The following is a 12,067-nucleotide window of genomic DNA, read 5'->3' as shown; positions in this document are numbered from 1 at the left end:
CTGTAACACTCACCGCCAAGGTCTGCAGCTTCATTCTTGAAGTCACCGAGACCACGAACCCACTGGAAGGAAGAAACTCCCGATACAATTATACATACAAGGTTTTTTTTCCTTTTTCAAGTGTTTATTCCTTGAGGGTAGAATACATTGTATGTAGGGTTCTTTTTGGGGGAAATAATTAGAATAACATCTGGGCAGAACCAATAGATGACAAAAGTGAAGCAATCATAATTGTTCCCTTGAAGGTTAATTCCTGGTAAGGAAACAAATATTGATTGAAATAGCACTTATATTCTTATTCTGGAATGGGGTGTGCATAAGGAAGAAGGACAGGAAAATGGAGAGAAGATTCTGGGGGCCCAGCTAAGGAAGTATGTAGGGAAGACTAGAATCACTGTGGTCAGAGGAGACATGTTTTAAAAAGTACATATAAACCAAATAAAATTTACTTTAATACGTACCTGTGAGAGTATACTCATATATATTTAAGAAAAAAGAGACACATCATGTGTTTAAGACAAAGGCCAAAAAAATTTAGCCTTATCCATCTGCCCTAGAATCTGTAAATGATAGTTTGTGCTTTGTATTCCTCAAGATTCAAAACTTTGGGTTTGTTCTGAAGGGAGATGATTATGTAGATACTTTTAGAGTGCACATTCCATTTCCTTGGTTATAAAAAGCGTAATTCTGTGAAGCATTAGCAGGAGACATCAGCCTGATCTGGCTTATAATAATATGTGTTAGTAGTGCAAACTAATTTTGTTAGGGGTAGAATATTTTTCAAATATATCTGCTGAAATATTCAAAATATTTTATTCTGTTGTCTTTAATTGGTAGGATTTAATTTTATTCAGAATATTAGTACATGAACCCAATCTACTTTTATTTACATTTCCATTGTCTGAAGGTGAGGGTATAATATGTGACAATATAGGGTTTGATGCCAGTAATAATTTTCTTACAACATTTTTAAAATAGCCTGTTGATTGTCTTTCTATATGATTAATGCAGAAAGAAATATTGTAAATTTGGTATAGATGTTACTAATATCACGATGGAGAAATTAAGTTTTCTTAAAGACTTGCCATCCAATGCTGTCTTTTTAAAGGTGAGGAGATAGCACTGTTTAAATGGATTGTTTTGAAATACTCAAAAATACATGTGTCATTAAAATATGAGTACAATTAAATCAGTTTTGTATTTTAAATAAATCCCGATATTTATAAGTTTAACACTTCCAAAGTATTTGGCACTTAGTTCATACTGGTACCACTAAGTTATACATAAAACATATTGTCTTAACAAAGACGGAAAAATAGAAGTACAGAGACAACAATCTATCTTAAATTCTACTTTTTTTGTTTGATTCCAAACACTAAAAATATTATAACCTCTGAAAACTCTTGTAGTCATGTTTATCCCAGAAAATTCTCCAAAATGTTAGCAGAAAAGGAATGGATGCATGTCCCTAGATAGCTATGTGTTTAGTGATAGCACTTGTCTCCCTGAGGAAGATTTTCCCAAACTTTTGGATTTTTTTTTTTTTTTTTTTACCCCAGCTAGTGTACTTTTAATACATATTGGACATTAATTATAGATACCTTATAAGCTTTCTAGTGTTACATCACTGCTCTGTCAGTTTATTAATAACATGAGGAGAAATGAAACGTAATGCTTTGTTGAACATTCATAAGGCACTCTATCAAATATTTAATGTGAGTTATCTAGTTTAACTTTCACAAAGATCTAATAAAATAGATTACCAAAAAAAAGACTCATTATGTTAATGTAGATGATGTAAATTATTGTACCATTTTGGATTGTATTCCTTAAAAATTCTTTAGCGATGTTTCAAAGCCAGTGTGGTAATGGTGATGGAGTGGAGATGAGAGGAGCGAGTATGGAGGGAAGAAAGAGAATAGGTACTGAGAAGATAAGAACGGTGGTGCTAGAGAACATCTGAAAAACAAGATGGTGGGGTAACTTTTCTGCCTTCTCTGCTAACACTCAAGAGGTTACATTGCCAATAAGTACTATATATTTCAGCATTGTCATTTACATTTCCTTCAAGAAAGAAAGACATTAGATACTTTTATGCAAAACATTTTCTTCTCTGTTTTGTAATATATATGTGTCTGTGTGTGCTCACACTGGGGGCACTGGCACGTAAAAAGAAAGAAAAACTTTACAAGGTTTTCACTCTCCTAATCAGAAGTTCAGTGAAATATGATTCTATTGATGGAAAATCAAAAGTCTATCAAGTTTTAAATCAAAGTCCAAATATGAAATTTAGCCTTATATATCAAAACCTGAACAATTCTCACATGACCTTTTAGGCAGGAATTAAATTCCTTATATTCTAAAATAAGAAAATGAGAACAAGTTCAGAAAAAGTTTTATTTGGAAAAACATTTAGTGTATTTTTATGTAGAACAGCAAAACACTGGAAAAATACTAAGTGCTCACGATAGCATAATATTGACAAAATAATCCACATACATACAAAGAATATATATACATATATATAACAATGTGTATGTGAAATTATACATACAAAAAGCTGTTTTAGAATTTTAACAATACATATAGTTTCATATAATGTTAAATGGAAAGCACAGGATTCAATATTATACAATAATTGAGATGATCATATTTACATAAAAGAAAAAACATACTATAAGGGACCAACAGCAATTTTTTTATACTTTTAATTTTTGTGGGTACATTGTAGATGTCTATATTTATGGGGTACATGAAAAGATACTTTGATATAGGCATGCAATGCATACTCATCACATTTTGGAAAATGGGATATCCGTACCCTCAAACATTTATCCTTTGTATTACAATCTAATTGTACTCTTTCAGTTATTTTTAAATGTACAATTAAATTATTATTAACTATAGTCATCCTGTTGTTCTATCAAATGCTATATCTTATTCATTCTTTCTAACTATTTTTTGATGCCATTTACCATCCCCACTTCTCCCTGAGCCCCAACTACCCTCCCCAGCCTCTGGTAACCATCATTCTATTCTTTATCTCCAGGAGTTCAACTGTTTTGATTTTTTTTAGCCCCCACAAATAAGTGAGAACATGTGAAGTTTGTGTTTCTTTGCCTGATTTATTTCACTTAACATAATAACCTCCAGCTCCATCCATGCTTTTGCTAATGACAGGATCTCCTTCTTTTTTACGGCTGAATACTACTCCATTGTGTATATGTACCATATTTTCTTTATCCATTCCTCTGTTGACAGACACAGGTAGCTTCCAAATAATGACCATTGTGAACAGTGCTGCAATAAATATGAGAGTAAAGATATCTCTTTGATATATTGAGTTTCATTCTTTCAAGTATATACCCAGCAGTGAGACTGTTAGATCATATGGTAGCTCTAATTTTTTGAGGAATCTCGAAACTATCCCCTTTAGTGGTCGTACTAATTTTCATTCCCGCTAACAATGTACGCGGGTTCCCTATTCTCCACATCCTCTCCAGCATTTATTATCGCCTGTCTTTTGGATGAAAGCCATTTTAAATGGGGGGAGATGACATCTCATTGTGGTGTTGATTTGAACTTCTCTAATACCAGTGATGTTGAGTACCTTTTCATATGCCTGACCAATATCTTTGGTTATTTCTGAGTAATGGGATTATGTCTGTCCTTAACCCCCATATTTTTGGTTTTATTTACTTACCTCTCTGTATTTTCTAAAATGATGAGTTACCACTTTTATTTTTTTAGAAAAAAATGGTGCATTTAAAAATGATAAAACTTATCTTTCTACCTCATTTGCACTTTACCAATTAGAGAAAAGAAATTTTTTGAATTAAAAAAGAGGTCTTCCATTTTGAATTTGATTAAATTTTTTCAAATTATTTGACAGATTTCTTACCAATGTCAGGATGTTCTTGTAGTTTAGTCTCTACTTTAACACATTTCAAAATCATTTAATGAAAATGAACTTGAATAATTAAACTTATTCCAGGCAGATAATATTCCTTTAATTTTGGACAATATTCGAGATAAATAAATATGTACACAAATTCTAAAGATAAATATGAATATATTTAAACAGCTATCATAAATCAAAGAATATAGATCTCAATGATATACATACATTCAATGCACAAGTATTATATAGAGAGAAAGACCTAGAGTTGCCAAGTGCTCTATCGTTACCATTATAGAAAATTCTTTAAAAGAATATGTGTTTGAGTCACTATAGATGTGAATACTTCCTGAAATCTAGAATCTAGAAAAAGGAGTCAGTGAAGAAAGGACTAGGTTTTGAAGTTAAATGTTGGTGTTATGTTGCCTTACCACTGCACAGTGCTTTAGGTTTTCAGTGGTCCTCCATACTCAATTTATATTATAGTCACAATGTCACTTTGAGGTACACAGAGTGAATAATGAAGTTCAGATAGTTTATGTGGTTTCTCTGTAACCCATATGTCTCAAATCTATGAACAGAGGCCAGATATTTTAGCCATATTTTTTTTTTCCAATATTTGTTACATCTTCCCCTGAAATAGCACGGGAGTGAACTTGGATTTTAAATTGTCAAATAGATCGAGTTAACATGTTTTCCCTTAGTTCTCGCAACCCTGTGTACCAGAGCACCACCATCTCGTTTCTGAAACATCAAGTACATCCAACGAGTAAGCACTCTGCCAGTCAGCTCTGTGAGAAATGCTCTACACTAGGCCTTTCAGATCTTATTAAAATTGGCAGCTACCCTCACGTTTTGTTCTCTAATAGGAGACAGTGAGCTAAGTAGGATGTACTAATTCCTACTGATGTGAAAAGAGAAAAATCTAGCTCAAGGGATATTTGTAACTTAATGTTATTTTTCTTTCTAAAGGCAGTTCTTTAACCTAAGGTGGAGCTGATATTTTGGGTAATAGGAGTAGGATCTCATGGTATAAGTGAATTTATGTCAGACAAGTGGTCAGCTTCTCCGTCTAAACATAGGACAAAAGATGAAATCAGGAATTTATAGGAACATACACTTACCTGAAAGTTTTTCTTAGTTTCTGTCGAAGATCTTACGTTTCTCATCTGCTGTTACAGCAACAAGTTTCCTAGAGCATATTCCTCAAGTGTTCCAAGAGTGCAGAAATAATAGTAATTTTCTAATCACCTATAAAATTCATTAGCTAATGTTTTGCCTCAAAAGTCTCAATCAACATTTTACTCCAGCACTTTCAATATGCACATTCAATAAAATAATCTAAAAGGGTGGGCATTGTACTTAAACAGTGTGTTATAAAAATCTGTTTCTGTCCTTATGGAAAATGCATGTTGTATTCATACAGAAGTCAAGAGGCTGCAGGATTACTGCAGCCAGAGTAGCCAGCTTTCTTCCTACTGCTAAGTAACAGGTTTGAATTTTGTTTTGTTTGTGACCATTAAAATGTGTCCATAAAATATCCATCACATAAGCTGTTGACTAAAATAATTGAGCCACAGACACATTGGACACAAAAACAGTGTTGCCTTTGAAGTTTGTTAACAAGTGGAAGATGTCAGTGTTTGCATGTATAAGACTTTATAGATCAGTTTAATACATTTCTAAATGTTTTATGACTCAAGTGATTAGGCATTAGAGCTAATTACTCTAAGTATTTTTTTTCTTTAAGGCTTACTTTCTACTTTTCCTCATTCAACTGAAACAATTAGATTCACCAAGAGAAATGGGTAATGTCTTTTCAAACTGTATTTCCCATAACACTTAGTTTCCTGCAGCAAATCATTAAATAGTCAACAGATGCATTTAGTTTTTAGTCTCTGTACAACTTCACACAATTATTTTGAAGGGCAAAGTGACGGATTTTTTTTTTTTCTTTTACTATCAAATATCTTCACTTGCCTCCAATTAGACAGACAGGTTATTAAAGCAATTGCTTTACTTGTGTGCAACTTACATCTACTTTCTGTTTCAACATACCAAGAGTCGATATCAAATGCCATGAAAGGTCTTGGAGTCAGTAAGAAAAGACATTTGAAGTTCACTTAGGGAACAAGGAAATGACTGATCGTTGATCTATGCAATGAAGGAACCATTCCTGTTAATAAGGGTGAGCACCCAACAATTATATCACCTAGGAAACTACATGCTCCAGGGTTGACAAATTATTGGGAATCCCCCTCCCCCAACTGCCTTTTGTTTTATCTCTGAAATATAAAGCAAGTATACTTTAGTGACATGATTTTTTTTTTTCTGGCACCTTTCCATAGCCAATTCCATTCATGCAGAAAAAGGATGAAATTCCATCATTCGAGCATGACATCTCAAAATTCAAACTTAATGAGAGCTTTGGCAGCTTCTGTCGAAGGCAGACAGTGATTAACAAAACACTTCAGAGTACAAGGCACAGCAGTGCTCAAAGAAAACAGTGATGATCTCCACTTAATTGTAGAAAAGCCCAAAGCATCTGCCAGCCGAGGAGAGCTGGAGCCATAAGGAGCTATTGCTCAGATAGGCTGTCATCTCCAGAGATCAACAACCATATGCTCAGCTCAAGCACAAACTCCAAAGAAGTTAATTTTCTGACAAAATACAGGGATAAATATGACATTCAAACAAGTGTGCTCACTCATCCTGAACACACGTTCATCTGCACGCATCAGATTTATGCATCGTTTAAACACAAGCAAATATAATTTGTTTGGAACACAAACATTGTTGCATGAGTACAGGTATAATTAATCTTTGTCTGCTCCACAGGTTCTTGTGTTCTACTGGTTAAACACGCATTCAACAAACTTTTGATGAATGGAGAAGTCACTTGTTGCTTCATACCTAAACATATACCACATTCTTTCAAGATTCTGAAATTAATGCAACTTACTCAATTCAAGATGAAAAAATAACTTATTTTACCTATGAATTGAAGTTTGTGTGTGTGTGTGTGTGTAATTTTAAAATCATCTCTCTGTATCAACAGATCTATCTATCTGTCTATTTTATCTCTGAGTGCAAACATAGGATCTTGGCAAAACTTACCTTGGACATAGCCTAGCAAACACAAGGAAAGATGTCCAGCTAAGAAGCAGATGCATCTCAGGATAAAATTACCAGAAAGTTGCTTGTTAGTACCTGCGGTCATGGGATAATAAGCAGAAAATGGGTATTGAATATAAAGGCTTCAAAAATAAAAAAATAAGAGTGTGCATGCTAAAAAATGTGATAAAAGAACAGAAGGAGAAACCCATGTTTTTCCATGATTTAGAGGTGGAGATTCCTCTTATATTACCTCCTCCAAAAATGCAACATCTAGCATCAGATGGATTAGAGTCGGCAGACTATCAACAGTGCATGTCTTGAAAGCAGGTGTTTGATTTAGCATTTGCACACTAGCCAAACAGTAGTTAATTTTTTAGAGGTGAACAACAATGATCCTCATAAAAACTAAAGAGAAGCATCTGGTAGCAAACACAGTGATTCAGTAGCAAACCTAATTTCTGCTTTTAAAAACAAATTCTAATGCCCTTTCCAAAAAAGAATGAGATTTCTCCTTTGTTTTTCTCATCAGCTTTTTCCAAGATTACACATTGAAGCTAAGCATTCATTTATTTCTAATTACAGTCACTCTATGATGAAAACTATAATATCACTATTGTCATTTCTATGTACAACATTTGTTAGAGTTTGGGTTAACTTGCTGTCTTCTCATTTTGTATTTTTGATGTTATTGTGTGTTTATCATTTAAATTTTTTAAAAAAATTTCTCCAATTATACAAGTAGTTTATGTTTACAATAAAGAATTTGGAAAATGCAGGCAGGCGCAAAGAGAAAAGTTAAAATCATCCATAAAGCCACAATCAAGAAAAATTAAAACAAAAGACAACAGTTAATTTTGATAAATTTCTTCCATATATACACATAATACTCATAATGTTAAATTCACATTAAAATAAAAATTTAACTTTCTGTTTCCTCTCCCGATATTGTAATCTATATATTCAGAATTTCCTGTATCATCATATAGTATTTGAAAAATTTTCAAATTGCTACTGAACATTTCACTGTATAGAAATACCACACTCATTTTAATTATTCCCCTATTTGGAGTTTTTCTATTTTGTTTTTCATTATAAATGAAACTATAATGAAATTTATTATAAAAGTATTCTTTAAAAAATTATTTTAACTGGAGTTTCTGAACAAATTGATAAGATTATTTTAAGACTCATGTGTTACAAATTTTTAAGACTGCTAATGACAATCATTTTTACTGGCTGTGTATGATTACCTTTAAATGACATCTTCATTGATTTTTTTTATTAAGCCATGTTCTAGATTACTATATCAGGGATTTGTGGTTCAAGGAATAAAACCAAATATCATAAAACTGATGAAAACACTTCCAAAGTAAGGTGATTTGAGCAGAAAAGAATATTCACAAATAAATTTAAATAGAAAACCATGAGAATATTCATAATTTTACTTCAGAATTATAAAAAATATAAATTATGAATGAAAATGTACACTTTATAAATGAGATACTAGAGTAAATAAGTAAAACATTTATAAATGAACAAAAACAATAAAAGTAATGCAAAACACTTCAGTATAAGGAATGATCTTGACCCATGTGTATAGTTTATCCTCCAGATCAAAGAGTTTATATTGATTCAAGGTTTTTATAGACTCATGTTTGTCTTCTAGCATGGATATATGCTCTTTTGAATAACTTTGCTTGAACATTCTGAACCTTAACTATTGTAGTGCCTTTCCTGCATCTTTTCTGGCAAACTTTGTAAAAACAAGTGGTCTGAATCCCACCGCTTCTATATTTCCTCACTGCCCTCACCCCACTTAGCTAATTTGACTTCCAACTACAGTCCCACTTAAAATACTCTTTTATACATGCTATTAATTTGTCTTTCTAACTGTCTTTGGATTACTTCTTGCAATATTTCTCTGTTTGGATTTCCTCCTTCTTGAAACTCGTTTCTAATGTGTCAAGCATATTCTCCCTTCTTCCTTTGTCCCTCTTCTTCCTTCCTCTGAGAATGTTTTCTCCTTTTTCTCTACATCCAAATTGCTTTGTTTGTTTTTAACAGCAAAACCAACACCTGCTCTTTGGAGCAAACATGATTCCATCTCCAAAGAATTCGCAGCACAAATTTTGGTATTGATAACATATCACCTATTAATACTGGTTTGCGAATATGTCATTCCTCTCATAATTAAGTATATAAACTGCTTAAAGGAAGAATGCCCGACAGTCTCATATTCATGCATTTTGGTATATTAATTTTTCTTTTCAAAGTAGCCATATCATTGGCTCAACCCAAATATTTTCTAAGGACTAGATAACTCAAGTATTTCTAACAGTCTATAATGAAAAGTATCTCCTTGGCAGTCATTCCCAGTCCTTTCTGTGTCATATGATGTTTGTCCTACCATTCTGACATTACCTTGAGAATTCTCCTGTAAAATTTTCAACTTTAAAAGTTAATATTGTATCTGCTATGTAGTAAATAATCGATATATTGGTACTGCATCCGCTTTCTTGTTTGAGTCCTTAGTATTTACTACTCCATTTTCTGTGGGGAAAAAAATGTCTTTTATTGTTGGTCTCCAAATATCTGACTTATCTTCCTGTTTGTGGGAATCTCTTCCAGCACTGTGTTGTGTAGTCAGTTCTGTTATAGTGGTACATATGTGTTTCTAAAAGTCACCACATTATGCAAAAACATACAACAAAGTCACTAGACTAGGTTTATGGGAAAAATGGGTCCAGGGGCACAGCTTAATTGGTGACACATTTTTAAAAAAATAGAAAACTAACAAAAACAGTAGCTCAATTTTACAAATGTCAAATTGTTAAGAAATGCACAAATACTACAATAAATGTGGCACTTTATCTCAATAAACACCTGAAGCTTGCTTATGGGTGAGTGATAGCAAGGTTACAGCTTGTGAGTTTTTGTGTAGTGGTAGGAGGGTTATCTGAAACCTGATGGAATGTTGTAACACCAGACGAAAAGATCATCACTTCAGTTTTCTCTAGAATTTTTTAGCAAAATTATGTCTTCTGCAAACAGTATTTTTCATTTTAAAAATAACTCGGCGTTTTTACCCTTCACTGTGAAGCAACACATAACCTGTTCCGTGTCATTTGAAGCCATGAATTCAGATGTACCGACATCCCTTGATTGTCAAATGAAAGTTTTACATATGGTCAAGGGCAGAAGTGTATGAATGTAAAAGTAAGTTGCAGGAAAATCTGACTTACCTTTTCAGCATGACAATCCCTGTCATGCTTCTGTTTATCTATCAGTCCACATTTATGGACTCCCAAGGAGTTCCCTATGATTATTTGAGGAGAAAAAATTGAATTTGGTTTACAGTTGGCTTTGTACCATATGCTGGCTCCAGCCAGAGTGAACCCTCAGGACAGTCCCTGAAGGATAAAGAAAATCTTCTGTGGGGTGGTAATTTGTATGGCACATCTCACTGCCCGCTTTTCCTGGAAGGAGATATAGTCATAAGAGAAGTAAACCTTTATCCAACATGTACACAGTAGCTGAAATTTGCTCAGGTCATCAGGGATTCCAAATATTTGAAGATTAATGACAAGCTGGGTTAGGCAAAACGTGTCTGGGTGGAGCTCTTGGCATATTCTCAACATGGGAGAGTATTTGTGTCCCACAGAACAATGTTTGTTTGCCTCTACTGTGGAAGAGGCTCTCAATTATCAGGCAGACAAGAAACTTCTGTGTGAATGGTTTCAGCTTCTTTTTCACAGTAACCCCCTAGGTCAGTATGTTCACAATGGACTTGCAAAATGCTGGTATAGCATAGATAAAGAATATATATAAGCCCAGTGAAATGGACTCCCTTTCACCCAAACTGATCCGGCTACTTCCCCTAGTAAGTGTCAAGGTGTTAGCATGATAGACCAATTTGAAACTCAAATTTTGCCATAAATCACTAGACTCAATCATCCATTTGCCTATTACACTAAACTCTTTCCATCATGGAGAGATCAGAGATTTGACTCACTAAAAAAAAAAAAAAAAAAAAAAAAACAAAAAAAAACCTTTTCTGGATTTGGATTTTCTTATCTACCTATCTATCTACCATGTTTCTGCCATCAAAATAATCTAATTGCTGACTAGATGTCTCATTCATCAGCATCAAGGAATTTGCTTCATAATGAAGAATGTTAGGTAAAAGACTGATGCCTTTAAATTTTAGTTTCTTACTGTAACCATTACCCTGAAACAGCTAAGCTTATAGAATCGAACAATGGTCTATTAACCAGTATGGTGTTAGTTAGTAGATAGACAATGGCTTGGGCTATTGGAGAGCTGTGCTACATAATGAAGTGTCTGTTCTAAACCAGCAAGAGTATACAGAAAGAAAGAGTTGCCATTTATGGAGATGAGAAAGATTGCAGGAGGAGGAAGATTCAGGATTTCTGTTTTGACTTTGAAGTTCCCACTTGATATCAATGTGAAGACTTCAAAGAAAGAAATCTGGAAAGGATGTATTCATTTGAGTAATCATCAAATAGATGGTATTTAAAGACAGGAGATGAAACGAACTCACTCAGGCAGTGAAAGTTGACAAAAATGAAAAGTTCAGTGATCTTGTGGCTCTCTGGAATTAGCCAAGGAGACTAAAAGGAGCAACAGGTAGACAAGACAACAGAGGTGACAGTGTCTCGGAATTTAATGGAAGAAAGTGTTTCAAGAAAGAAAGGATAATCACTCATGTCAAAAATGCTGCTGTGAAGTCAGATAGGAAGAGAACTGTAATGCAATCATTACGTTTTGCCACATGGCGGTTACTGTTGCCTATGTCAACTGTTTAAGGGGATGGATAGCAATGAAAGCCCGGTTAGAATTGGTTCAAAGGAGTTTTTCAGGAAAATTCTTGATAACAAGTACATATGCCACTGCTAAGTATATACCCAAAAGAAAGAAAATCAGTATATTGAGGAGATATCTGCACTACCATGTGTCTTGCAGCACAATTCACAATAGTCAAGATTTGGAATCAACCTAATTGTCCATCAACAGATGAATGGATAAAGAAAA

The 12,067-nt window shown here is 33.6% G+C and overlaps 1 pseudogene; it reads left to right on the top strand.

Annotated features, from left to right (window-relative positions):
* The first annotated feature begins 1,054 nt into the window (after window positions 1–1,054).
* Window positions 1,055–12,067, top strand: part of LOC112627032 — a 46,682-nt pseudogene continuing 35,669 nt past the window's right edge.

This window comes from Theropithecus gelada, chromosome 6 (genome assembly GCF_003255815.1).
Source record: "Theropithecus gelada isolate Dixy chromosome 6, Tgel_1.0, whole genome shotgun sequence".
Lineage (NCBI taxonomy): Eukaryota > Metazoa > Chordata > Mammalia > Primates > Cercopithecidae > Theropithecus > Theropithecus gelada.
Note: the sequence above shows the minus strand (reverse complement) of the source record. Positions and strands in the feature narration are given on the sequence as shown.